The 25,473-nt window shown below is 45.0% G+C and overlaps 1 long non-coding RNA gene across 1 annotated transcript; it reads left to right on the forward strand.

Annotated features, from left to right (window-relative positions):
• The first annotated feature begins 21,103 nt into the window (after positions 1 to 21,103).
• LOC138266624 (uncharacterized) lies at positions 21,104 to 25,196 on the forward strand. The gene is made up of 2 exons (XR_011199580.1): positions 21,104 to 21,446; positions 24,789 to 25,196. It is a non-coding gene; the product is annotated as an uncharacterized lncRNA (long non-coding RNA).
• The last annotated feature ends 277 nt before the right edge of the window (positions 25,197 to 25,473 follow it).

The following is a 25,473-nucleotide window of genomic DNA, read 5'->3' on the forward strand; positions in this document are numbered from 1 at the left end:
TAAGTACGTGACAGCAAGAAGACAAAATGGCCACCTAAACGTTCCAACAGTGGCATTCGGCGCATGCCTACAATGCCAAGTGTCAACAACAGTTGAGAAAAATCAACACCAAATGAAGTCGATCGTCATCTAAATCAACATGATGAAGATGGTTGTGCAATGTGGATATTAACCTCAGAAAAAGGTGAGCAGGTTGGATTGCCTGCATGTGACGAAAAATACAGCTGAAGGAAATGTTGACACGAAAAAGCACCAAAGTTATTCAAACACTGTTAAAAGATTACACTGAAAGTAAACGGTTGTCCAATAGTTTTCATTATTGAGAATGGTGCATCTATAGGCATCATACCTGAGGAGAAATATAATGAACCATCTCCATTGATTGATGCCTGTGAAAACTAAAGTATATACATGGACTGCATCAACGCCATTAAAAAGTCAAGGTTCATTCGTGGCGAAAATGAAACAAAAGAAGACAAAAGTGCAAACACCCAAACATGTGCTTCAAGATACACTGTCAAGTACCTGTTTACTCAGTTTCCTAATATTACAAATGTTCGAGGGGGACTCATTTTGATAATTAACTCAACATAGATGAATATGAACATTTAGGGGCATATTTATACTCTGTTTGTGCCAGATTTGCATCATTTTTTAAAATGAAAATCAGACACAAATTTAACTCCATATTTATATTTTGGCGCTAGACATGTCTTGCGCCAAAATATTAGAGTCAAAGTCATTTTCTGCCTGCGGAAAACTACCTTGCATCAATGAGATGCAAAGTAGGCGTACCCAGGCAAAAAATGACTCTAAGGCCCTAGTGCCTTATTTATCCTCCTATGCAAAAATCATGAACGGGGAGGAGGGGTCAAAAAATGGTGCAAAGCTTGCTGTGCACCATTTTTTAATCCCTGGACCAGGGTAGGCATTAGGGATCCTGTGGGCCTATTTCCATGGTGGAACACCATGGAATAAGCCCACAGGTGCCCTTCCCAGGCCCCAGGGACACCCTCACCCACACCAGAGGGACAGCGGCAGATGGGGGACCCCATCCCAGGTAAGTATAGGTAAGTATAAGTATGTTTTATTTTTAAGTGCCACTGGGGGCCCTGAAATGGGCCCCCCTACATGGCACTGGGTGCAATGGCCATGCCCAGGGAACTCTGGTCCCCTGTGCTGGCCATTGAGGTGGTGGGCATGACTCCTGTCTTTTCTAAGACAGGAGTCATGTGGTATGGATGGTTTTGCAACAGAAAATGACTCTAGGCAGGTTAGAGTCATTTTTTTTTACTCTAACCTGCCTAACGTAATTTTTTGGTGCAAACCCCCCTTCTTCCATACCACCAGCCCCACCTGACTAACGTCATATTTTTTTTACGCTAGCCAACCATTTGTACAGGCTTGCACAGAAATGGTGCAAGCCGGTGCTAAAGTTTTTGGTGCAAAACTGCGGTAGTGCAGTTTTGCACCAAAAAGTATAAATCAGGGCCTTAATGTTCTAGTTCAAGCATGGGCCAATTCTATATTTGAATAAATCCACATACGGCGTGATATAAAATGGATGTCAATTTTAGATGACCATCAAGTTTATACATGAAATTACAGCAGCAACAACAACACTGATTAACCATGTATACAAGCACAGGTAACCTACTTCACACCCACTAAGTCGATATCTAGGGGACACAAGGAGAGCACCAACCCCCCTGACTATCTAATAGAAAACAACAGTTAATAATTAATCAGTCCTGTCTGATGCCACAAATGCAATCAGAATCCTTCATGAAAAATTCCAGCAGAAATGTGATGAATTTCATCATGAGGGTCTATGGTCGACGTTTCGGTCTACTGCGGCTCAAACGATCCCTAAGACCATCCTCACGACAACGTGTCATGAAGGAATTAATTTAAAAAATTGTTCCTCCCTGTTTCTGAGATACTGCATCAGGACACTATTAATTCATCCAACTTTCCATTGTGGTCTCAAGATCCGCTCAGCTCAACGTAATATGCCTCATATTTCCACCCACAGTGCGGAATGCATTGGAAATCCTTAATACTGCTTCTACAAAATGGTATCCAGATCCCTTAACTCATCCTTGTTACAAATGCCGTACACGGATCCGCTCTGTTCTGCAAGCCTCTGTGGCTGCTTATCAGTTTCAGCACAGCTGCTGGATACAGGACTAATCTCAGTGAACTACAACATGAATGCTCATCATGAAATGATAAGTTGCCTTTGTTGTTTGATGGGTTGGGAAAACTCAAGACTGTGAAAGTACAATTGCATATTAACGAGGACATCCATACTGTTGCTCAAAGACACAGACTAATTGCATTTCATTTAAAAGAAGCTGCTGTAAAGGAACTCAAATCATTACTTAAACATGATTTTATTGAGCATTCTACTGGTCCAATGCCATGGGTTTCCCCCATAGTGGTAGCACCCAAAAAGGATGTGGAAGGAGCTGTACGCATCTGTGTGGATACGCGCCAAGCGAACACAGCAATTGAAAGAGAACATCATCCAGGTCCACACACTGCTGACATAACACAATTGAATGGTGTGAAGGTCTTCTAAAGACTAAGGACCAGATGTAGCAAAGGTTTTTCCCCATTCTGTGTCTATGGGAAAAAGTGTTCGTACATATGGCCCCAAGGGCCTGATTTCGATTTCGGCAGATGACTTATTCCGTCACAACAGTGACAGGTATCTCATACACCGAAATATAAATCCCATGAGAAATAATGAGATTTATTTTTCAGCTAATAGGATATTCGTCACCTTTGTGATGCAGTAACCCATCCGCCAAAATCTAAATCAGGCCCAGAGTTTTGGTGTGCCATCAGCTGCAGAGCCTTTTCAAGATGTCATTCAACGTACCATACACCCTGTCATAAATGCTTTCACCTATAGTGATGACATATTAGTTTTCAGAGCTATACAAAAGAAGCACAATAAAGCTCTCAAGCAAGTGCGTCATCTACTTGTTGATGCAGGTTTAAATTTGATTGTGAGTTCCATAAAACAAAGCTAAAGTTCTTTGGCCTTATCTTTTCTGACGCTGGTATCACACCCTATCCAGCACTGTCAACTGCCAGTCCCCCACATGATGTTTCCATGTTATATTCATTCCTTGGATTGGCCAGTTAGTGTTCCAGATACATACGAGACTTTGCACAGTAAGAGCTCCATTGAGAGGCTTGACGAAAAAGAATGATTTATTTCATTGGTCACATGAATGTGAGCAAAGCTTTAAGAGAATCAAACAAGCTATCAAGAACGCTACTAAAATGGTATATTTTAATCCAAAGCTTCATAAAGAGGTTGTTGTTGACGCTAGCCCAGTCGAGTTAAGTGCAATCCTTGCACAGCACAGCATTCACCCAAATGCTCTAAGACATATTGTGGCATATGCAAGTAAAGGTTTTCCTAAACTGAATATGCTTATTAACAACCTGAGAAAAAAGCTTTAGCAGTGGTGCAGGCTTGTGAACATTTCCACATGTCCTTTTATAGAAAGCATTTTACGCTAGTGACAGATCATCAAGCATTGTTGACCATCTCTGGCAATTCAAAGGCCAAGATGCCTCCTTGCATTGAACTTAGGGGTCTACAATTACAAGAAGACAAGCACACAATTTTGCACCATCCAGGGAATGATCAAAACCCCGCTGACTACTTCTTCAGAATGCCTCTGTTACCTGGTCCAAGATGACTGAGTCCTATATAGATTTCACTATGAACTCAAACACACTAGCTGCCATTTAGTGGAACGAATTGTCACTGCCACGAGTAATAATAGTGACATTTTAAAACTGAAAGACATTATTACACATCAGTCTTGGAACCAGCACACTCAATCTATTGCCAATGACAGTGAATACCAGAAATTTTAAAATGTCAAAGATGAACTGTCTGTGACTCAAGAAGGCATTATCCTGAGGGGTTTGAGAAGGTTATTCCGAAGAGTCTGCGACAACAGATAATTGAAGTGGGCCATGAAGGACATTGTGGAATCTGGCCATAAAATGAGCTCTCCGAGACTGAGTCTGGTTTCCTCAACTCAATGAAAGAGTTGAAAGAGAGGTGAAGGCCTGTCATCTAAGCAACTGTCTGCGATCAAACAGCACTCAACACACCATAAGCATGTCAGAGTTGCAAAAGCATGTATGGGAAAGACTTGCTGTTGACTTTTTTGGCCCTCTTGCAAATGTACCTCACCGGATGGTGATTGTTGAATAATACTCCTGTTTTCCATTGATAGAAGACCTCTCATCTATCCCTCAAGAGAGAGTCATCTAGAGATTAGACAGCATCTTTGTGTCATGGGGTGTTCCTGAAATCTTAAAATCTGACAATGGCCCACCTTTCAACAGTTGAGAGTCCACAAACTTTCTCAGTCATCTAAATGTGAAGCATCAGAAGAGCACACCTCTTTGGCCATAGGCCAATGGCCTTGTCGAAAGTTTCATGAGTACATTGAAGAAAGCTGTTCATCGTGCTGTACTGGAAAAGTTAGACCTTAAATTAGACCTTAAAAAAAAGGAGAGAACTTGGACGGGCTTGCCTGCAGGCTACGTCCAATCCACATCCATAGCGGGGATCCACCACGTTATGCTGCAGGTAAGCGAGCTGTGCCAGCTGGACTGCCAGAGCACAATGTTCTACCAAGGGGAGGCCTAGGCGGCCATAACTTTTATGCGACCTTCAAATTACCGTTTGTGGTAATGCTTTGTGCATTATAAATTTAAAAAAAAAAAAAACTATCTTCTACTATAAGAATATTTAATTTTAGAAGCCAGTGGCATTGTACATTAAATTTCTATTCATAAATGAAGCAAGCAAATGACAACAATATGGACAGCATTATCTGTGGCAGGAACCTAAGTTCTGTATTCAGCCACTGAAATGACAACCATAAGCACCGCACTCAAAAAGCTGCCACAAGCCAGACACAAGGAAACAATCCAGAAAAGGAAATTATCAATATGAGGTTGGTGAAGGTTTCGGATCTGTTTCGCTAAGTTGTGTTATTTCGATTTTGAGAACATTTTGTTCCTTCTGGAGTACACCAAACTCGCATTTGACCCGAATTGTCGTAAACCCACTTGTGGGGCGTCAGTTATTTTTGTTATTGTCAGTGCTTCATTTTTGTGCCACAAGCTCCAACACGTGAAGCTTTTTATTGTGTTCCTGGAGCAGCACAACCAACCTGCAGCCATACTTGCAAAAGGTGATGTGTCACGCAGACAATAGTGATGGACTGAGGGGCCCTAGCTACCATCGGTGCAGCAGGTGCAGTGGCGCCTGGGCCCAAAGCCTTTGGGGGTGCATTGAAACCTGATAATTTGTTGTGTTTAACAACTCTGGCACCAGTCAAACAGGCCATTTTACTTGCTTGCACCAGGCCCCTCTGCATCCTCTCAACGCTACTGATACTGGTGGCCACAAAACATTGCACAGATGAAGGTTTGCGTGATTTGCGTAATGCCATCTTGGGCCTATGCATTATAGTAGCGAAGGTGGTCAGTCGGTGGGCTAGGGGCGTTACACAGGCACCTGCAGCCTTTGTGGTGCAAGGGTTTGAAGGGTACTAGTCAGTTTAAGGCCTGTGAATATCTTCGAAGTGCAGGAGTTTCATGCGCCCTGCTCGACGTTTTCTGTGCGCGTGGTGTGATCGTCTTGGGTTACTCCACTGGGCGTGACAAAAGCCTGTTATGTTTATGTATAAATAACGTGTTTGCAAAACAGCTTTTAAAGCATGTATGCCCGTCCGTGTGTATAAGACTAGTCCGGTGATTTCTTTGATGTGTACGGTGTACCTGAAACAATGTTGTTCGGGCCCGTGAGCCCCCTACCAGGGACTGTGGGAACTGGGACAGAGGGCTTGATCTGGAGGGGGCAAAGAGTCTAGTATTATGGTAATGACTCTGCGTCATCCCCCGCAACACCTCCGCTGATTACCCTGTGAAAGGAAAGTGCCAGTACCCACACTTCAGGTAAAGGAAGCGACCCGGGAAACCAAAAGGCGACAACTGCTCCCGCTCTGCGCTTATCAGCAGTTTCTGTGCTTGTGAAAGTGCCGACGACAAAGCAGAGGCGGCTTCTTTGAGGGAATGCGCTTTGTGTGATCTGAGAGCAGCGCAAAGGCCTTCCTACCAACCCCCGAGACACGTTTGATCTTCGCCCAGGCAGGCGGTGCTGCAGACTGCAGTAGTTGTACCGCTCCCTCCATGATGACTGTTTTTAGACCACTGTTAGAAATAATGCTTTTACCATGTTTAGGCTTTGGTTTTTATGAATATTTTTAAAACTTTTCTGGACAATTATGCTCGGGTAGTGGAAATTCCCAACGCGTGGCAGGTAGGAATTAAGATGGAAACAAACGGTACTTTCGTTTGACTTACCCAGCACTTCACCCTCGTGCTTTTGAAATAAATAAAGTGCCCGGTGCCCCCGCTGAGCGGTGAGGCGTTCGACCAAGTTTTCAACAGCTGTTGTTTATGTACCAAACAGTGACATACTACACACAGAGCAAGTACACATAACATAAAGCGACGGCCCTCCCTTACTTTGATACATTTACCTACACCCAAACCCGACCAGGGCCGGCTAGGGAACTAAAAGCACTCATGGCGAAAATGCTCCAACCAGCCCGCTCCCTTCATCTCCTTAGGCAATCTCTTTCTCCATCCACTCTCTCCTTCCTTCTCCCCTCTCTCCACCTCTTCTCCCTCTTTGACCCCCCACCCCCCCCCCACCTCTCTCTTGAAGGCTATCAAGTACTTGCTGAAATGAACACTGTGGAGCTGGGGAAAGAGACAGCAATCTTTGGCTTTCAAAACTGGACCCCAGTGGCTCCGGCCAACCAGGCAATTGCCATGTGGAATAAAATCTATCCCCGGCCCTGAGTCTGACTGCTAATAGAAACTTTGCAAAATGTACACATTCAATAGATCTATTCACACATTTTCAAACTTCTTCATGACCGCTCCTTAATTTGCACATCAACATATAAAGAAATGTGAGTATGCTACCAGTATATGAAGATATCCTGACATAAAATCAGTGTTGCCAATTGAATTTCCTTGTTTTAATCTAAGAAACCAAATACTTTGTAGCTTTCTGTAACAGCTCCGTTATGAGGACATACCTCCACACGATTAACTTCCATCCTGCATAGCTGAGTATAGCCTACTCTAAACTCCATGCCTGCCTTCCTAATCTCTATTATCATGTCTCTCCAGATTACCAAAACCCCGTTTCATCAATCACAATTTCTCCTTTGAAACGGTATCCCTGCAATCTAACAATACATAATCTCCTCTAGCCTATTTATTCTTCCCACCAACCATTTGCATGAACTCACATGGCCCCCACTAATGATCACACCTTATTCCTAATAATGTAATCTTCCACAAACAATTTGGAGTAAATGCATGGAATGATTAGCACAAGGCTATTATTATTGTTTTGGGAGATATGAGGCCCTCACCAATACTAAAAAAAAAAAGTATGTATGATGAAAACAAAATAAATGGGTGACAAATTGCTATAGAATTTCCTGCCATAGAAGTCATTGAAGGGGAACTACTGTGTGTGCGGATGTTCTTGTGGAAGAGCAGAATGCTGTCACTCACAGTGAAGATAGCCAATGACTGAAGTGGGTTGACCCCGTGCCATGTTCTGTTTGCTGCAGTGGGCAGAATAAAAATCTGAATGACCAACAACAGGGCAACGGTTAAAACAGGCTGGATAAAAGCCCTATAAGTATTATGTTTTGTTTCTAAGAATTACTTCGTTATTTTTCCGTTTCCTTTTATCACTCGAAGTCGAAGGGTATAGATAATGGGAGTGCATTGATCAGTTGGATACATAACTCACTATAAAAAGCACAAACAGATTTGTGTTCTAAATACTTCTTTCCTAAAAACTATCCTCTCACAAACCTTAAATTGTGCAACATCTTCAGCTGCCCCTGACTTGGGCCTTACATTGAAGACTAGGTCTATTTTTGTGTTGCAGATTGTAAAAGCTGTTGTACTGACTTCCTAACATAACAGATAATAAATCATATCAAGGCTGTTCTCAGTTGCTTTAGTTGTCACTGTGAGAAAGTAGCCTCTTTCTAGCCTTGTTACCCCCACCTTTGGCCTGTTTGTGAGTGTATGTCAGGGTGTTTTCACTGTCTCACTGGGATCCTGCCAGCCAGGGCCCAGTGCTCATAGTGAAGACCCTATGTTTTCAGTATGGTTGTTATGTGTCACTGGGACCCTGCTAGCCAGGACCCAAGTGCTCATAAGTTTGTGACTTATATGTATGTGTTCCCTGTGTCATGCCTAACTGTCTCACTGAGGCTCTGCTAACCAGAACCTCAGTGGTTATGCTCTCTCTTTACAAATTGTCACTAACAGGCTAGTGACCAATTTCACCAATTCACATTGGCATACTGGAACACCCTTATAATTCCCTAGTATATGGTACTGAGGTACCCAGGGTATTGGGGTTCCAGGAGATCCCTATGGGCTGCAGCATTTCTTTTGCCACTCATAGGGAGCTCTGACAATTCTTACACAGGCCTGCCACGGCAGCCTGAGTGAAATAACGTCCACGTTATTTCACAGCCATTTACCACTGCACTTAAGTAACTTATAAGTTACCTATATGTCTAACCTTTACCTGGTAAAGGTTGGGGGCTAAGTTACTTAGTGTGTGGGCACCCTGACACTAGCCAAGGTGCCCCCACATTGTTCAGGGCAAATTCCCCGGACTTTGTGAGTGCGGGGACACCATTACACGCGTGCACTATACATATGTCATGACATATGTATAGCGTCACAATGGTAACTCCGAACATGGCCATGTAACATGTCTAAGATCATGGAATTGTCACCCCAATGCCATTCTGGCATTGGGGAGACAATTCCATGATCCCCCGAGTCTCTAGCTCAGTCCCGGGTACTGCCAAACTACCTTTCCTGGGGTTTCACTGCAGCTGCTGCTGCTGCCAACCCCTCAGACAGGTTTCTGCCCTCCTGGGGTCCAGCCAGGCCTGGCCCAGGAAGGCAGAACAAAGGACTTCCTCAGAGAGAGGGTGTTACACTCTCTCCCTTTGGAAAAAGGTGTCTGGGCTGGGGAGGACTAGCCTCCCCCAGCCTCTGGAAATGCTTTGATGGGCACAGATGGTGCCCATCTTTGCATAAGCCAGTTTGCACCGGTTCAGGGATCCCTCAGCCCTGCTCTGGCGCGAAACTGGACAAAGGAAAGGGGAGTGACCACTCCCATGACCTGCACCTCCCCTGGGAGGTGCCCAGAGCTCCTCCAGTGTGCTCCAGACCTCTGCCATCTTGGATACACAGGTGCTGCTGGCACACTGGACTGCTCTGAGTGGCCAGTGCCAGCAGGTGACGTCAGAGACTCCTTCTGATAGGCTCCTCCAGGTGTTGCTAGCCTATCCTCTCTCCTAAGTAGCCAAACCTCCTTTTCTGGCTATTTAGGGTCTCTGCTTTGGGGAATTCTTTAGATAACGAATGCAAGAGCTCATCAGAGTTCCTCTGCATCTCTCTCTTCACCTTCTGCCAAGGAATCGACTGCTGACTGCGCTGGAAGCCTGCAAAACTGCAACAAAGTAGCAAAGACGACTACTGCGACCTTGTAACGCTGATCCTGCTGCCTTCTCGACTGTTTTCCTGGTGGTGCATGCTGTGGGGGTAGTCTGCCTCCTCTCTGCACTAGAAGCTCCGAAGAAATCTCCTGTGGGTCGACGGAATCTTCCCCCTGCAACCGCAGGCACCAAAGAACTGCATCACCGGTCCTCTGGGTCTCCTCTCAGCACGACGAGAGAGGTCCCTTGAACTCAGCAACTCTGTCCAAGTGACTCCCACAGTCCAGTGACTCTTCAGTCCAAGTTTGGTGGAGGTAAGTCCTTGCTTCCCCATGCTAGACTGCATTGCTGGGAACCGCGTGTTTTGCAGCTGCTCCAGCTCCTGTGCACTGTTCCAGGATTTTCTTTGTGCACAGCCAAGCCTGGGTCCCCGGCACTTTAACCTGCAGTGCACGACCTCCTGAGTTGCCCTCTGGCGTCGTGGGACCTTCCTTTGTGACTTCGGGTGAGCTCCGGTTCACTCCACTTCATAGTGCCAGTTCCGGCACTTCTGCGGGTGCTGCTTGCTTCTGAGTGGGCTCTTTGTCTTGCTGGACGCCCCCTCTGTCTCCTCACGCAATTGGCGACATCCTGGTCCCTCCTGGACCACAGCAGCATCCAAAAACCCTAAGCTTGTTTGCGGTCTTTCTGCACGGAAACACCTCTGCACGACTCTTCACGACGTGGGACATCCATCCTCCAAAGGGGAAGTTTCTAGCCCTTGTCGTTCTTGCAGAATCCACAGCTTCTACCATCTGGTGGCAGCTTCTTTGTACCCACAGCTGGCATTTCCTGGGCATCTGCCCACTCCTGACTTGATCGTGACTGTTGGACTTGGTCCCCTTGTTCCACAGGTACTCTCGTCAGGAAATCCATCATTGTTGCATTGCTGGTGTTGGTCTTCCTTGCAGAATTCCCCTATCACGACTTCTGTGCTCTTTGGGGAACTTAGGTGCACTCTGCACCCACTTTTCAGGGTCTTGGGGTGGGCTATTTTTCTAACCCTAACTGTTTTCTTACAGTCCCAGCGACCCTCTACAAGGTCACATAGGTTTGTGGTCCATTCGTGGTTCGCATTCCACTTCTAGAGTATATGGTTTGTGTTGCCCCTATCCCTATGTGCCCCCATTGCATTCTATTGTGACTATACATTGTTTGCACTGTTTTCTATTGCTATTACTGCATATTTTGGTATTGTGTATATATATCTTGGGTATATTTGCTATCCTCATACTGAGGGTACTCACTGAGATACTTTGGCATATTGTCATAAAAATAAAGTACCTTTATTTTATAGTATATCTGTGTATTGTGTTTTTTTATGATTTTGTGCATATGACACTAGTGGTACTGTAGGAGCTTCATTCGTCTCCTAGTTCAGCCTAAGCTGCTCTGCAAAAGCTACCTTTTCTATCAGCCTAAGCTGCTAGACACCCCTCTACACTAATAAGGGATACCTGGGCCTGGTGCAAGGTGTAAGTACCCCTTGGTACTCACTACAAGCCAGTCCAGCCTCCTACATTGGTTGTGCAGCGGTGGGATAAGTACTTTGCAACTACTTACCACTTTGTCATATTGTACTTTTCATAAGAGAAAAATATACAAAACAAGTTCAGTGTATGTACACCTAACCAAAAAGTTTTGCTTTTCTTCTCTCACTTCTTTGCTAAGTGCTGAAAAGTACCTCTAAACTTTCAAAAAGTTCTTAAAAAGTTGTAAAAGTTTTTTTTTCTGTCCTTTAAAAAGTTCTGAAAACTTTTTTCTCACTTTTTCTGTCCCTTAAACACTTTCTATAATGTCTGGCACAGGTCAAACTGTTGATCTGACCAAACTTGCTTATGATCACCTTAGCTGGAAAGGAGCAAGGAGTCTCTGCATTGAAAGAGGTTTAGGGGTAGGGAAGAATCCCTCTAGAGAACTGTTGGTTAATATGCTCATTGAACAAGATAAGACCTTAGTTGGCACTTCTGTTGAGAAATTAGCTGATGGTTCTCAATCTGACCCTGGGGCACCCCTAGCAAAGGATTTAGAAGGGAACCTTCCCAACCTGCCCATAAGCAGGCCACCTAGCATTGCTGGTACCAATGTGAGTTCTCATCACAGTAGGAGTGTTACTTCTGTTATCCAGGTTGTTAGAGTGCCATCTGTTAGGGACAGGTCTCCCTCTGTTCATTCTCACCATACTTCTGTGTCAAGGCATGCCCCACCCACCCACCCTGATGACAGAGTGTTAGAAAGGGAGCTCAATAGATTGAGAGTGGAAGAATCCAGACTGAAGCTCAAGAAGCAACAGCTGGATTTAGATAGGCAAGCCTTTGATTTAGAAAGAGAAAGACAGAGGTTGGGGTTAGGACCCCATGGTGGCAGCAGCAGTATTTCAAATAGTCATCCTGCAAAAGAGCGTGATTCTAGGAATCTGCATAAGATAGTTCCCCCTTACAAGGAGGGGGATGACATTAACAAGTGGTTTGCTGCACTTGAGAGGGCCTGTGTTGTACAGGAGGCCCCTCAAAGGCAGTGGGCTGCTATCCTATGGCTATCTTTCAGTGGAAAGGGTAGGGATAGGCTCCTTACTGTTAAGGAAAGTGATGCCAATAATTTTACAGTTCTTAAGAATGCACTCCTTGATGGTTATGGCTTAACCACTGAACAGTACAGGATGAAGTTCAGAGAAACCAAAAAGGAGTCTTCACAAGACTGGGTAGACTTTGTTGACTATTCAGTGAAGGCCTTGGAGGGGTGGTTACATGGCAGTAAAGTTCATGACTATGAAAGCCTGTATAACTTAATCCTGAGAGAGCATATTCTTAATAATTGTTTGTCTGATTTGTTATACCAGTACCTGGTAGACTCTGATCTGACCTCTCCCCAAGAATTGGGAAAGAAGGCAGACAAATGGGTCAGAACAAGGGTGAACAGAAAAGTTCATACAGGGGGTGACAAGGAGGGCAAGAAGAAAGATGGTGAGAAATCTCAAGATAAGCATGGGGATAAGGGTAAAACCAAAGATCCTTCTTCAAATCTTAAACACTCTTCAGGGGGTGGGGATAAAACAAATTATTCCTCTTCTTCACAACCTGCACACATTAAAAAGCCTTGGTGCTTTGTGTGTAAAAACAGAGGCCATAGGCCAGGGGATAAGTCCTGTCCAGGTAAACCCCCTGAGCCTACCACCACTAATACATCAAGCTCTAGTGCCCCTAGCAGTAGTGGTACTAGTGGTGGGACTGCTGGCAACAGTCAAGTTAAGGGTGTAGTTGGTTCACTTATGGGTCCATCATAGAAACTGGGGTAGTCAGTCCCAAGACAGTTTCTGTCACACCTAGTGGCATTGGCCTTGCCACACTGGCTGCTTGTCCCCTTACAATGGATAAGTACAGGCAGACAGTTTCAGTAAATGGTGTTGAGGCTCAGGCCTACAGGGACACAGGTGCCAGTATCACTCTGGTGACTGAAAACCTTGTGGCCCCTGAACAACACATTATTGGACAACAGTATAAGATTATTGATGTCCATAACTCCACTAAGTTTCTTCCCTTAGCTATAATTCAGTTTAGTTGGGGTGGAGTTACTGGCCCTAAGCAGGTGGTAGTATCACCTAGTTTACCTGTAGACTGTCTCTTAGGTAATGACCTAAAGGCCTCAGGTTGGGCTGATGTAGAGTTTTATACCCATGCAGCCATGCTGGGTATCCCTGAGGAATTGTTTCCTCTCATTTCTACTGAAATGAAAAAGCAAAGGAGAGAAGGCCTGAAAACTCAGAATCTCTCTCCAACAACAGGTAAAAAGGGTATCACAGTATCCCCTAACCACCCTACCATTCAGGATACCATTCCTGTGGTGGGAGAAACCTCTCCTGGGGTGGCACCTGTTCCAAGGGAATCATCAGCTGCCATAGCTGTACTCCCTGAGGTGGAAGTACCTCTCTGTGGGATAACTAACATTGGTGAGAAAAAGAGCACCATTTTAGTTAACATGGAGCATCCCTCCAACCCTCCCAGAGAAACTTTAGTGCAGAAACCTTGCACTACCTCACAACACTTAGCATCCCTGCCCTAGTGTGGAGCTCCTAGGACAGCATCCCTGCCCTGCTCCAACTCAAGAGAAACAGCATCCCTGTTCTCTCTGCCAGCCATATGGACAAAGTTTTTGCCCAGCTATGGCTTTACTGAGACAGCATCCCTGTCTGGCATTTTCATCACTACAAATAGGTTCAGTGGACAATTCCCACTGCTCTAAACTAAAACTTACTGATAGAAACTCTGAAAATATATCTTCACATTGTTGCATAGCTAAAAAACTTCAAACAGGGTGGTTTACATCCCCACAGGGAAGTAACCATATAGTGGATGATAAAGGGAGTAACCAGTCTATTGCAGAGCTACTCTCTACTTATCACCACTTAGACAATAAAGTCTCAACTGGCCAAGGTTAGCCTTATTGTCCTTCGTTTGGGGGGGGGGGGTTGTGTGAGAAAGTAGCCTCTTTCTAGCCTTGTTAACCCCACTTTTGGCCTGTTTGTGAGTGTATGTCAGGGTGTTTTCACTGTCTCACTGGGATCCTGCCAGCCAGGGCCCAGTGCTCATAGTGAAGACCCTATGTTTTCAGTATGGTTGTTATGTGTCACTGGGACCCTGCTAGTCAGGACCCCAGTGCTCATAAGTTTGTGACCTATATGTATGTGTTCCCTGTGTGATGCCTAACTGTCTCACTGAGGCTCTGCTAACCAGAACCTCAGTGGTTATGCTCTCTCTTTACAAATTGTCACTAACAGGCTAGTGACCAATTTCACCAATTCACATTGGCATACTGGAACACCCTTATAATTCCCTAGTATATGGTACTGAGGTACCCAGGGTATTGGGGTTCCAGGAGATCCCTATTGGCTGCAGCATTTCTTTTGCCACCCATAGGGAGCTCTGACAATTCTTACACAGGCCTGCCACGGCAGCCTGAGTGAAATAACGTCCACGTTATTTCACAGCCATTTACCACTGCACTTAAGTAACTTATAAGTCACCTATATGTCTAACCTTTACCTGGTAAAGGTTGGGTGCTAAGTTACTTAGTGTGTGGGCACCCTGACACTAGCCAAGGTGCCCCCACATTGTTCAGGGCAAATTCCCCGGACTTTGTGAGTGCGGGGACACCATTACAGGCGTGCACTATACATATGTCACGACATATGTATAGTGTCACAATGGTAACTCCGAACATGGCCATGTAACATGTCTAAGATCATGGAATTGTCACCCCAATGCCATTCTGGCATTGGGGAGACAATTCCATGATCCCCCGAGTTTCTATCTCAGACCCGGGTACTGCCAAACTACCTTTCCCGGGGTTTCACTGCAGCTGCTGCTGCTGCCAACCCCTCAGACAGGTTTCTGCCCTCCTGGGGTCCAGCCAGGCCTGGCCCAGGAAGGCAGAACAAAGGACTTCCTCAGAGAGAGGGTGTTACACCCTCTCCCTTTGGAAAAAGGTGTCAGGGCTGGGGAGGAGTAGCCTCCCCCAGCCTCTGGAAATGCTTTGATGGGCACAGATGGTGCCCATCTCTGCATAAGTCAGTCTGCACCGTTTCAGGGATCCCTCAGCCCTGTTCTGGTGCGAAACTGGAAAAAGGAAAGGGGAGTGACCACTCCCCTGACCTGCACCTCCCCTGGGAGGTGCCAGAGCTCCTCCAGTGTGCTCCAGACCTCTGCCATCTTGGAAACAGAGGTGCTGCTGGCACACTGGACTGCTCTGAGTGGCCAGTGCCAGCAGGTGACGTCAGAGACTCCTTCTGATAGGCTCCTCCAGGTGTTGCTAGCCTATCCTCTCTCCTAAGTAGCCAAACCTCCTTTTCTGGCTATTTAGGATCTCTGCTTTGGGGAATTCTTTAGATAACGAATGCAAGAGCTCATCAGAGTTCCTCTGCATCTCTCTCTTCACCTTCTGCCAAGGAATCGACTGCTGACCGCGCTGGAAGCCTGCAAAACTGCAACAAAGTAGCAAAGACGACTACTGCGACCTTGTAACGCTGATCCTGCTGCCTTCTCAACTGTTTTCCTGGTGGTGCATGCTGTGGGGGTAGTATGCCTCCTCTCTGCACTAGAAGCTCCGAAGAAATCTCCTGTGGGTCGACGGAATCTTCCCCCTGCAACCGCAGGCACCAAAGAACTGCATCACCGGTCCTCTGGGTCTCCTCTCAGCACGACGAGCGAGGTCCCTTGAACTCAGCAACTCTGTCCAAGTGACTCCCACAGTCCAGTGACTCTTCAGTCCAAGTTTGGTGGAGGTAAGTCCTTGCTTCCCCACGCTAGACTGCATTGCTGGGAACCGCGTGTTTTGCAGCTGCTCCGGCTCCTGTGCACTCTTCCAGGATTTTCTTTGTGCACAGCCAAGCCTGGGTCCCCGTCACTCTAACCTGCAGTGCACGACCTCCTGAGTTGCCCTCCGGCGTCGTGGGACCTTCCTTTGTGACTTCGGGTGAGCTCCGGTTCACTCCACTTCGTAGTGCCTGTTCCGGCACTTCTGCTGGTGCTGCTTGCTTCTGAGTGGGCTCTTTGTTTTGCTGGACGCCCCCTCTGTCTCCTCATGCAATTGGCGACATCCTGGTCCCTCCTGGGCCACAGCAGCATCCAAAAACCCTAACCGCGACCCTTGCAACTAGCAAGGCTTGTTTGCGGTCTTTCTGCACGGAAACACCTCTGCATGACTCTTCACGACGTGGGACATCCATCCTCCAAAGGGGAAGTTTATAGCCCTTGTCGTTCTTGCAGAATCCACAGCTTCTACCATCCGGTGGCAGCTTCTTTGCACCCACAGCTGGCATTTCCTGGGCATCTGCCCACTCCCGACTTGATCGTGACTCTTGGACTTGGTCCCCTTGTTCCACAGGTACTCTCGTCAGGAAATCCATTGTTGCATTGCTGGTGTTGGTCTTCCTTGCAGAATTCCCCTATCACGACTTCTGTGGTCTTTGGGGAACTTAGGTGCACTCTGCACCCACTTTTCAGGGTCTTGGGGTGGGCTATTTTTCTAACCCTAACTGTTTTCTTACAGTCCCAGCAACCCTCTACAAGGTCACATAGGTTTGTGGTCCATTCGTGGTTCGCATTCCACTTCTAGAGTATATGGTTTGTGTTGCCCCTATCCCTATGTGCCCCCATTGCATTCTATTGTGACTATACTTTGTTTGCACTGTTTTCTGTTGCTATTACTGCATATTTTGGTATTGTGTATATATATCTTGGGTATATTTGCTATCCTCGTACTGAGGGTACTCACTGAGATACTTTGCCATATTGTCATAAAAATAAAGTACCTTTATTTTTAGTATATCTGTGTATTGGGTTTTCTTATGATATTGTGCATATGACACTAGTGGTACTGTAGGAGCTTCACTCGTCTCCTAGTTCAGCCTAAGCTGCTCTGCTAAACTACCTTTTCTATCAGCCTAAGCTGCTAGACACCCCTCTACACTAATAAGGGATACCTGGGCCTGGTGCAAGGTGTAAGTACCCCTTGGTACTCACTACAAGCCAGTCCAGCCTCCTACAGTCACTTCTGATTTTCATTATTTTATATTATTTGTCACAGTTGCCACTGGTGGTGCATTGTGTCTCAGGCTCTGAGGCGTGATTACAGACAGACGTGTAAGTAAGGAGGAATAGCCTGTTATTGTCATGTAGGTGGAAAGAGTAAGGTGTGTGTCATGCATGAGCAAATGTCATATGGCCAGGTCTTCCATACTTATTCCTACTGGTACTTATGTCAGTTCTGTTGGCGGTGTGTGTACGGGACTACGCCACATTCTTGTATCTTCTATTATCAGACATAAAGAGATCTCCCAAATCACAATAAGAAACAAATGTATCCTCATTGTATCCTTCCTACTTCTAATTTAAGCACATCCTCTTTCATTTTATAAATAGTCTTGTGACTTTAGCTTTCACTACATATACCTTGGTCCTGCGCAATTTACAATATATTCCTAACTTCTGCACCAATCTCAGAGGGCCTGTTGCTTTACGCCTCAACCCTCCCCTGCGTGTATAGCACATTTTTACTTTGAACATGCGGAGTATCAGCCTGTGCAACCTCACGAACAGACAGCTACCATGTCAACCTGCAGGAGTCCATTTTGTTTCCAGTTGTGTTTTGTCAGTGTACCAACGCTGACCTACAGGCTGCGCATACTGGGGCATATTTATACTCCGTTTGCGCCGAATTTGCGTCGTTTTTTTCTACGCAAATTCGACGCAAAACTAACTCCATATTTATACTTTGGCGTTAGATGCGTCTAGCGCCAAAGTTCATGGAGTTAGCGTCATTTTTTTGCGTGAACACCTTCCTTGCGTTAATGATATGCAAGGTAAGCGTTCCCGTCTTAAAAAATGACTCCGATGCATATGCGTCGTATTTATACTCCCGGGCAAAAATGACGCCCGGGAGTGGGCGGGTCTAAAAAACCTGCATTAGCGCCGGATTTTAGCACCTGGGTCAGGGCAGGCGTTAAGGGACCTGTGGGCTCAGAATGAGCCCAGAGGTGCCCTCCCCTGCCCCAGGGACACCCCCTGCCACCCTTGCCCACCCCAGGAGGACACCCAAGGATGGAGGGACCCACCCCAGGGACATTAAGGTAAGTCCAGGTAAGTATTTTTTTTTATTTTTTTTTGTGGCATAGGGGGGCCTGATTTGTGCCCCCCTACATGCCACTATGCCCAATGACCATGCCCAGGGGACAGAAGTCCCCTGGGCATGGCCATTGGGCAAGGGGGCAAAGACAGGAGTCATTTCAATGGGGGATGGGCGTCGTAAAAAAATGGCGCAAATCGGGTTGTGGCGATTTTTTTTGCCTCAGCCTGACTTGCACCATTTGTGGACGCCCATACGCCATTTTCCCCCTACGCCGGCGCTGCCTGGTGTACGTCGTTTTTTTCAACGCACACCAGACAGCGCCGGCGGCTAACGCCGGCTAACGTCATTGAATAAATACGGCGCCCGCATGGTGCTTCAGAATGGCGTTAGCCGGCGCTAATTTTTTGGCCGCAAAACTGTGTTAGCGCAGTTTTGCGTCAAAAAGTATAAATATGGCCCACTATTCCCCCGGCAGACACATTAGTCCATCTCGCTATCTTACTGTGATTAGATATACCTCTATAAATTCATTAATCCACCCAGATATCATATGCGGCTTGAAGCCTGTAGCCTGCATTTTACAAACATAACTCTATAATAGGCACATTAACCCATTTAGAACTTTTAAAATGGATTAAGATCCGTCACCCTCTGCGGGGTGCTAGGAGATCTCTACATTTGATGCATTGTTTCAAACGTTACCAGTTTCGCTACAACTCCAAGGAGAGTGTCGATTGAGTGTCTTCTAAATTCTCACAGACCCACTCTCTTATTTCTTGCTGGTGGGATGCATGAAACCGGCTCCCCGCACCAAAGGTTACATTTCTTATCAGGAGTCACGTTTTATCAACTTCAGCCCGGTGAAAGGTTGAGTCACACCGCGGGGACGCCAATCTGTGACCTTCTAGTTGACCTGCTTAACACGATGTGTGGTGCCTGCCCCAGGCACGCATTTTAGCAGTGCCTGGAGAGAGAGGTATAAAGAGTGGAAGAGTCCACAGGAAAAAAAGAAAGAAAAAGATACATTCTGACACCTTAGTGTCTTAGAACAGATGTTCGAAAGGCACACTACAATGGCAGTTTTATTAAACAACTGGTTAAAAAAAGGTGTTTACGTGGGAAAAAAGTAGTATTTAGAGACGCAGCTCACGAGGCTAGGTTAAATATATCTTTATCAAGACTGTGGCCTTCTGTGGATTTATGTTAAAAAGGTTATCCACGGCCCCTGGCCGTGTTCCCGTGTGATTTACAGCCCTTATCTGTGTTTTCTTATCTCAGAATGGGAGATGTGATTACGGACACGTCTAGTTCTGTTCTGCGTGACTGGAGGCTGTTATCGCCCGTAAAAGGTTGTCTTTACTACTGAGGTAGAGGTGCAGTGAAGGTGACCGGTGCACACAGGCCGCACGGTAAAGGGCTGTGCCCTGGGAAGTGTAGCGAGAGCTCTGGAGGGCCGAGCCCTGGGAGACTGGAGACACACAAACCGTGGAGTACTGTGTACCGAAATGAGGACAAGCACAAACAGAAACACAGACAGAGTGACGCCGTTGACTTAATCGAGAGAAACAACATTACATAGAAAGAAAGAAAGACCGCAGGGAGACAGTTGGACAAATAGAGCGAAACTCAAAAATATTGTTATGCAATTGCATTTATATAGCGCTTACTACGCCTGACGAGGAGTTGAAGCGCTGTGGCAGTCAAAGGAACAAACGCATAGAGTCAAAGAGAGAAGATACGTGTCTAGTAGCTAAACCGACCGACTCTGCAACATCGGGTTCAGGTTCGAAACGTGGCCTGTCCTCAACACCCCGTGAAACCACTTCTACCTATGCCCCGAAAGAAGAAAAAAAAACATGCGAAACGTAGTCTGGTTCTTTTGTAAACGCTTCTCGTGCTCCTGGGCCGGGACTTCGTGCGATTCAAAATGGCAAAACATTTGGCAGATCGCCAGGCCCATGGGGACACAGACAAAAAGAGACATATGAAGAAACTGAGAAAACAGGAAATTAGTAGGGACAGCCTCAACATACAGACAAAGTAAGGGAAAGATAGGCCGTGATATGGAAACAGACGGGGTTGGAGGCATTTCCCACTTGAAAAGACCAATAAAGTCCCTGGACACTGGGCCTCGCTCCTTCATTTTACACAGATCTGGGAACACTTCAACAGAAAGTATATTGAGGAAAAAACTGCGTGCAATAAACAAATTAGGTTCACGGAAGGTTTACAGCCTTGGCCAGGGATGCTACCTGGGCAGCGGATTTGCATTTCTGTCCCTTGTTTAGGTGGCGTGAATGCCAACACCTCAAAGAAAAGGAACAGGAAGTGTCTGCAAATGTCTCCAGGGGAAGTCGAGTAGATCCAGACCCCTTTTATGTCTCACGAGGACATAAAACGAGGTCGATTGGATGGTCTCCTTCAAAATGCAGACTGATTTTGTAGAAGGCTCCATGCAATACTAATGAATCTTCTTTGAACTGGAGCCACGCGTACTTAATATTGCAGTTATTATTACAATAATAGATCAGGTTGAATTTGCATTAAACCTATTTTACTACTTCACAACAAAAACCTCTGGATAATCCAATACCACATTAAACCCCAGTAAAAAAAAAAAAACATTGGCATAACAGGCAATTTAAGACTCCACGTAGAGTTAGTGGGATTGGGCGGGCGAGGACCAGTGTCAGCAACATGGTCGTTTTTTTAATACACCCAAGACAAAAGCAGTCTGCATTATGAAGAAAAATATCCAATCGGCCTCGTTTTCGAGTCTACGTGCTGGTCTGACTTTGGTGCGGGGGCGGGGTCTTGCAGCGGCAGCCACCACACGGCAGCAGCATCACTGTGGGAAGAGGAACGCAGCCGCAGGAAAGGTTCGAGGTGTTAGAGCCCAGATTGAATCATATGATGATGGGCTCCCCTGTCTTTGGTGGCGGGGAGGCCGCTCCTATGGCACTGGGAGCGCACGGCAGGGTAACATCTGATGCTGTGCTTATGTTAATGTGGAGGTCGGAGGATGAAAGGACTTTTGCATCTGAGACATAAAAGGGGTCGGGATCTACTCGACTTCCCCTGGAGACATTTGCAGACACTTCCTGTTCCTTTTCTTTGAGGTGTTGGCATTCACGCCACCTAAACAAGGGACAGAAATGCAAATCCGCTGCCCAGGTAACATCCCTTGCCAAGGCTGTAAACCTTCCGTGAACCTAATTTGTTTATTGCACGTAGATTTTTCCTCAATATACTTTCCGTTGAAGTGTTCCCAGATCGGTGTAAAATGAAGTAGCGAGGGCCCGTGACCAGGGACCTTACCAGTCACAGCAGAAGAGATCACACAGAGAGCACCTGTTAAGTGCTTCCCCCATGTCGAAGGCCAAACTTTGTGATTTTGTTTCACTTTGTTTGCTTTAATTATCAAGTGCATTGTTTTAATATAAGCTATTTCAATTTTGTGCTGATAGGGAGAATAATACCAGCTTTAGATGATTGTCTATATTTTCGTTTTGGCCGAGACATAGGAAAAGAAAGCAGCCCGGTGGCAACCCTAGCTCATGTCTGAGGCAAACTTCAGTGGGGAGGTGTGTGCCAGGGGAGAGGGGATAGGGGTTTACCCGTCAATGATGCAGCAGGTGCAGTGGCACCACGGCCAGAGCTATGAACAACCTTCTGCACCTCAATTATCTCTGTTTCTGTGTATGGGGTCTCAGAGTGTAATATATTTAAGTCTGTGTAAGTTGCGCACACTAATATACTGTAGAATGGGGCACGCATTATATTTTTCAGGTAGTGGTAGTTCATGCCTCATTGGTTTAGCAGCCATAATGTAGAATTACAGTGCCTACTAGAATATGTGCGTCTGTCTGTTCTCTGCCAGATGGTGTGGTAAAGTAAATAACAGTTTAATCTCAAAATAGAAATTGTGCTGGGCTGGGCTTATTTGCACCAGTGTGTCAGGGTTACAAATGTGTGCATTTCATATTCTTATATCATTACACAGTACATTACACATTCCCATGTTATAGTCGGGCCACTGGAATGATGCAATTTTGCGGTTATGATGTTGTCAGCATATTTGTAGATTTGCCACGTTTGCCACATAATCCTTTTTACAATCATAATCTACAGCATTAAAAAATAAACGTTTCTAGCTCAAATGGTTCAAAAGTTGCAAAAATTACTGCAACCCTTGTTGCCACACAGTTGAAGGCCCATCGCAAGGGCTGACCGGTCACTTTCCTGTTGCTTATTGCTACATTTTGGTGGTAAACTTGCACCACTGAGGTGCAACCTATGCCTAGATAGTAGTAACAAGTGTAAAACAATGACAAAGTAATGAAGTAATACAATCACAAAATGTGCCTTATTATGCTGCATTATTTGTTATTCCTTGCTGCATAATTTAGTCAACACTGTTGTATATTTTGGTCCTTTCCCATCACATCATTTCAGTGGTCCAGTTTATAATGATGTTACTCTTCATGTGTACTAGCAACAGTACTGATCACAATTCAGCTCAATAAACAGCTAGCAAGAGTTATGCAATGTGGCATGATAAACACCTGGTTGCATTAAGGCTAATTATCCAAACTTACCTCAGAACTAAATAATTCATTCCACTGGTATATTTTAAAAGTGAAAGCACTAAACTGTTTCCACAAAGTATGCTTTTTAGATGAATGGATAATCTCTGCTTACATCACAGCATATACTTTATACAACTATGTTAATGTACAATTTTTAAACAAAGTTTAATCTGATCTATTTGGTCACATTTCCTAAATAGTGTTTGGTTTCTTTTCACATTTCACTGCACAAAACTAGGTTTGATAAGGTTCTCTATTAAAGTGAGAGGTCACATAGCTGATGATTCATGTCCAGAAGTTGCAGACCCTGTGATTTTATTACAAACACGGAGGCTCCTATTATGCTAACTTCTCTTGCTTTAATTTGAATAGCAGCCAAGATAAACTACAAATCCCAGCAAACCCAGCTGGAAACTACTGAAATATGTCATACAGTGGGTAACCAATCAGAGTCACAGGTGAGTATAAACATATTGGCTGAGAGCAACAAGTCCTCTTTTCTTGCTGCTCGCAGTCAAGATAAGTACTATCTTTCTACTGTATTGCGGTCACGCTTTATTAGTGCGACCGCTTTCAACAACATCAACTCGGTATCAGTGAGCTTTCCTCCGGCCCAACTGTTCCCTCAGCTGTTTTCTTCCTGTCGGGCTCAATTTAATTAGCGTATACAGCCGTTTTTTCAGGCTTCTTTCTGCCAGACACCCTAGATAATATTTCTTGGTTTTCTCTGACGGCAGAATTAATTAATTAACCCTTGAGGGGTACTCATACTTTTTAAATTCTTAAGGAATTTACTAAAATATTAGAAATTTTCCCTTTTGCTATGGAAAATTATTCTGAAGACGAAGAGGCTCAACAGTTTAAAGAGGATTTAGATTCCTTTATTCAAGACTCTGTCCAGAAAGCGGTTTCCTCCTCAATTTCTGATTTTTCCAAGACATTTGAAGCCTCTGTCAAACGATTACTATCTACTGCTACCCCTTCCAAGGCCAGGAAAAGAAAGACAGACAATGTCGATGTTAATTTTTGCCTCTCCGTCAAAAAATGTATCTAACCAACCGTCCACCTCCAGTATTTCCTTTCCCATACAAATCACTAATCTGGGAGATACAGATGACGATATGGGTGATTCCGACACGGATAAAGACACGGATAAGGATGATCCAGACATAATGATCTGGTCAGGGCCTGTGGAGAAGAGGCGTAAAACTTCTCTAAATATATTGGGAGAGTCATCTAAAACCAAACCAAAAAGTACCTTATTCTAAACTAACCATTCTCCTCTGTCTAGTTTCCCTTAAATGTATTTCTGATGTTAGAGCCTTAGATGTGACTTCTGTACAGTATACTCCTCAAGGTGTTTTCTTTCAGGTTCGAAGAAGAACAAAAACTAACTTAATGTCTGTTTTTTATCCTTATTTCCCTGATCATGCTAATATATGTGTAGGAACTTGTTTGAAAGAATACATTTCAAGAACTAGAGATTTGAGAAGGCCTTCCGAAACTCAACTCCTCGTCTCATTCAGATCCCCTCATAATCTTGTCACTTCTACTACTCTAGCCCGTTGGGTAAAATGGATTATGGACCTGGCCGGTATCAACATCTCCCATTTTGGGGCCCATTCCACCAGAGGAGCTATGGCTTCCAAGGCCTTTTGGGCAGGATTGAGTTTAGGCGACATTCTCAAATCAGCTGATTGGTCAAATGTCTCAACCTTTAGAACCTTTTATTGTAAGCCTGTTTCCCATGTAGCTAATTCAGTAATTTCTATGCTTTGAACTAGCATAATAGGAGCCTCCGTGTTTGTAATAAAATTGAGATTTTCTTAGCTTTAGTGAAAGAAAGTCTTGATTTTATTAAACACACGGAGGCGAGTATTATCCCACCACTATTGTTCTTCTGTTTAACCCTCCCTTTTATTCTCAGCAGGTACAGCTACTGCTACCAACCAGACATCCTAAGGTTCTTTCTTCACCCTACCAGGATACTCCAATGGGCATACCTTTCTTGATTCAGAAAAGGACTCTACTTCAAGACCTTTTCATCCCGGATCTTGATCAAAAGACTGTTCATATTGTATATCGTTTTGAAGCTTTATTTTCAATTTTATTGGCATGTGCTATTTTACTCCTGATTGTTCCTTTATTCAGAGTGGCTTAACTGCTCTGCAAGAAAAGAGGACTTGTTGCTCTCAGCCAATTTGTTTATACTCACCTGTGACTCTGATTGGTTACCCACTGTATGACATATTTCAGTAGTTTCCCAGCTGGGTTTGCTGGGATTTGTAGTTTATCTTGGCTGCTATTCAAATTAAAGCAAGAGAAGTTAGCATAATACTCGCCTCCGTGTGTTTAATAAAATCAAGACTTTCTTTCACTAAAGCTAAGAAAATCTCCATTCTTCTACTTTCAGTACCCAAAGCTGCATCACATACACATTCAGAAAATACATGCTGTCTGCTTGCCTCAAATAAGTTATTGTGCAATTTTATCATTATCATTTTGCACACTCATCCAGTGTTTAATGAACGCAAAACACACCACATACAAACACCCACCACGTGCACAAACACCATGTTTATACCCATACACACAAACCATGAGCACACACG

This window comes from Pleurodeles waltl, chromosome 11 (assembly GCF_031143425.1).
Source record: "Pleurodeles waltl isolate 20211129_DDA chromosome 11, aPleWal1.hap1.20221129, whole genome shotgun sequence".
Taxonomy (NCBI): Eukaryota; Metazoa; Chordata; class Amphibia; order Caudata; family Salamandridae; genus Pleurodeles; species Pleurodeles waltl.